This window comes from Chenopodium album, chromosome 27 (assembly GCF_948465745.1).
Source record: "Chenopodium album chromosome 27, dcCheAlbu1.1, whole genome shotgun sequence".
Lineage (NCBI taxonomy): Eukaryota > Viridiplantae > Streptophyta > Magnoliopsida > Caryophyllales > Amaranthaceae > Chenopodium > Chenopodium album.
In genome coordinates, this window is record NC_137860.1 from 10,465,391 (window position 1) to 10,469,671 (window position 4,281).

Consider the following 4,281-nt stretch of genomic DNA (forward strand, 5'->3'; position numbering starts at 1 on the left):
CTATAAAAAGATTCAATTCTCAAATTACAATAACCTTATTTTTTATTAACAATTTCCCATTTTATCGTCCACGTAAGGAAGTGGAGAAAGAAACCGTTTTTTTTAATCTGTTTAGTACAAAACTGTGTAGAATAATCTTATTTATTTTTTAAATTATAAAAAGTATTTTGGGTCTATTAGCTTAGTTTCTATTAAGCTCCAATAAGTTAAGTTAAGTTCCTAATTTCTTTCTCTCGTAATAATTCATTTCAGCTTTATTTACTTCACTTTAGTTCACCCAAATCAATTTAATTAAGTCGTTTTCAGTAAATCGAAACAAGCCCTTAGATTCCGAAATGCGTCATTTGTCATATAAATGAAGTTTGAGTATGCAAAAGTGAAAGTGATGAGGCAGTGGGGGTTAGTAATGGCGGAGAGCCTTGGGAGTTCCGGGGGCTGTTGCCACTCTCCGCCCTCCCCACCGCCGATGATTCCCTTCATCTCCTCTAAACACCCCATCTCTCCATCACACACACTCACAAATTTCATACTTGTATAGTTGTATGTATGTATGTATGTATGTATATGTAGTACTCCGTATTTTTATCATACCAGCAGAAGCAGCAGAAACACTTCAACGAACAATTCAAAGCTGAGCTATGATTTAACTCAAATTCGAAGTTGTTTTAAACAAAAGTCTGTTGAGTTTCTCAGACAGATTGATGGGAAGATAGCGAAAATTGCAGAATTCTTGCATTTTGCTTATCTTACTCACCCTAATTTCTGATTCTGACGATAACCCAGATTTTGATTTTGATTCGTAATCCAATTTGACAGTTTTTGAGCTCATTCCTTTGTTTTTTTTCGATTTTGGGAGAATTGAGGAAAAATTTTATGAGTGTGAAATTGCTGGGGTGTTTTGGGGGTCGTTGACCAGTTTTCCACTCTCTTTCTCTCTCCTTTGATTATGATTATCAATGTTAAACGACCCTCCCCCAAATTCCAAACCCTAAATCCAAAACCCTAACCCTAATTGTTGGGGATTTTTGCTGAATCTTGAAATTGTTGCAGAGGCGATGATGTTAAGTTTTCCTAAAGTTCGATTTTCAAATTCAGGCATTGGAGATTGGAAGGCATTGTTCATCCGTTTCGCGACTGTAATATCTCTTTTTCATTTTCTCTTTCTATATAATTATGTGGCTACTGCTTGTTGTTGTTGGTGGAAATGTCTTTCAATGTCTCTTTATGCCTGAGACTTACCAAAAAGAAAAAAAAAAAAAAAGAACCCTGAGCCTCAACAGTTAAATGGTCAATGATGGAAATGACAACAGATTTTTGTTTGCTGAAAATGGCAACTGAATTGCATAACTGGTATAACCTCGGCAAAAGAAAATGAATTTTTGGATTGAGGAAACTTTAAGGACCTGTTCTGTTTAGCTAGCTCCAATCAGTTCAATTCAGTTCATAATTTCTTTCCCTCATAAACAATTCATTTCAGCTCTCGAATCAGTTCAGTTGTTTTTAGTAAATCGAAACAGGTCCTAAATAGGGGCTCTCCAAATTTAATTCTCTCCTTGAGTGTACAATGCTATGCTATGCAATACCATGCTATTTGATTCAGATCAAATTGTCATTGTCTGAGCCCAAATTTACGTATTTCATGAAGTGGTGAGGGAGTGGGTTTTAAGGGCGGAGAGCCTTTGGGAGTTCTGGGAGCTGTTGCCTCTCTCCACCCTTCCCTGTCAGTCCGTCACTAATTCTTTTCAACTTTCTACTCTGAACAGCTCCCTTTCTACACCAAATACGTATATAGCAAGCAAAAAGAAAGAAAGAAAAAAGTGACTCTTTCGCATATGTATGCATTTGTCTGCATCTGCATTATTGTTATGTGTGTGGCAGCAACAGCAATAGCAGCATATGACTCTTTCACAAAATGCTGCTGTTGGGAATTTTGCTTTTCATTTCCTCTTTTTTCCTGAAACTTAAAATAAAATGAACCCAAGCCCCTATCTTACATATATATTGAAAAGCTTTAAGCCTCTTGTATATTTTCTCTTGACAAGAACACATACTACACTTGATCTATATACAAAATCCCTTTGAAAAATGTAGATTTTGAGAATTTGAGTTGAACAACAATATTGTTAAAGCCTTAGGGCCTATTCTGTTCAGCTTAATTTCATTTCAATTCAATTCAGCTCCAATCAGTTCAGCTTAGTTCCTAATTTCCTTCTCTCATAAACATTTCATTTGAGCTTTATTTAGTTCAGTTTAGCCTCAATCTCATATACAAGAGGCTTAAAGCTTTTCAATATTTGTGTAAAGAGGCCCTTAATCCCATTTGGATGGATTTTCAATATGACCCAACGTATTTTACTCCTGTTGTTGTCAACGAAGATCCTCTTTTTCCACTCATCTTCTATAAAGTGTTTTTTAAAGTGAAAACTAGCAAATTTTATCACTTGCAAGCTTTCAAACATGGCTTTTTTGTATTTGCATGGTGTTGGGCAAAGTTTTTTAGCTGTTGTTTCATGAAGCTGGAGCTGGGGTTTATGTGGTATACATAAGGTAATGGTTACTTTATTGTGTTGGATACTTATTTACACCTTGTTTCATCTCATTTTTATGTACAGTTTTAACTCATTAATTTTTTTACTTTGCTGAATTTGTTGACCTTGAGGACTTGTATGTTGTGATTTTCAACTTTTTTTTTGACCAAATGGCATTTTTTTTTTGTCCAGTGTTTTTGGATAGTGAAATAATTAATTTCTGGGCATTTATTTACATGGACATGTTTGATTGCACGCATTTAAACAAATGATGTGGCAACCCAAAGCTACATATACATGTAGCTAGCCATTGTGGATGCTCTTAGTGGTTTACAATAAATTAATTGAACCGTGTCTAATTAAGAGTTTTTATAATGTAGGTAACAAAAATTGAGGGATACCGTGTAATTTTTTTAATTAAATTATTAAATACATTTAGATTCCATTTTGCGTCATATAAATTATAAATGAAGTTTGAACATGTAAATCTGAAAGTGATGAGGCAGTGGGAAGTTGTAATGGCGGAGAGCCTTTGTGAGTTCCGGGGGTTGTTGCCACTCTCCACCCTCCCCACCGCCGATGATTCCCTTTAGCTACTCTAAACAGCCCCTCCATCAAACACACACTCAGATTTCATTCTTGTTTGTTGTATGTATGAATGTATACATAGCACTCCTTATTTTTATTATACAAGCAGAAACAGCAGCAGCAGATAACAAATCAAAGCTGAGCTATGACCTATGATTTTACTCAAATTCGGAGTTTAAAAAAACTTCTGTTGAGATTTTAGGCAGATTGATGGTAAAACAGCGAGATGCCGCGAAAATTGCAGAAATCTTGCATTTTGCTTATCTTACTCACCCTAATGGCCTATTTTCTGATTCTGATGATTACCCAGATTTTAATTTTGTTCATACTCCAATTTGACTGTTTTTGAGCTCATTTCTTTGATTTTTTTCGATTTTGGGAGAATTGAGGAAGAATTTTAAGTGTGAAATTGCTGGGGTGTATCGGGGGTCGTTGCCCAGTTTTCCACTCTCTTTCTCTCTCCATTGGTGATGATTATAAACATTAAATGACCCTCCCCCAAATTCTTCTTCTTCTAGTACTACACTCAATCATTGTGGGTCATGCCAAGCGATTCCAAACCCTAAATCCAAAACCCTAACCCTAATTTCTGGGGATTTTTGCTGAATCGTGAAAGTTGTTGGAGATGCGATGATGTTGAGTTTTCCTAAAGTTTGATTTTCAAATTCAGGCATTGGAGATTGGAAGGCATTGTTCATTCGTTTCACGACTGTAATAGCTCTCTTTTCATTCTCTCTCTCTCTATTCCTCTATATAATTATGTGGCTACTGCTTGTTGTTGTTATTGTTGATGTTGGGCAATGGCTTTCAATGTCCTCTTTATGCCTGAGACTTTTTTAAAAAAAAAAAAAAAAAAAAAATAAAAAACTGAGCCTCAATAGTTAGATGTTCAATGATGGTAATGACAACAGATTTTTTTTTTTTTTTTTTTTTTTTTTTTTTTTTGTTGCTGTAAATGGCATCTGAATTGCATAACTGGTATAACCTCAGCAAAAGAAAATGAATGTTTGGATTGAGGAAACCTTTAAAAAGGGGGCTCTCCAAATTTAGTTCTCTCCTTAGTGTACAATGCTATGCTATGCAATCCCTTGCTATTTGATTCAGAATGTCAGATCAAATTGTCATTGTCTAAGCCCAAATTTATGAACTTCATGAAAGTGGTGAG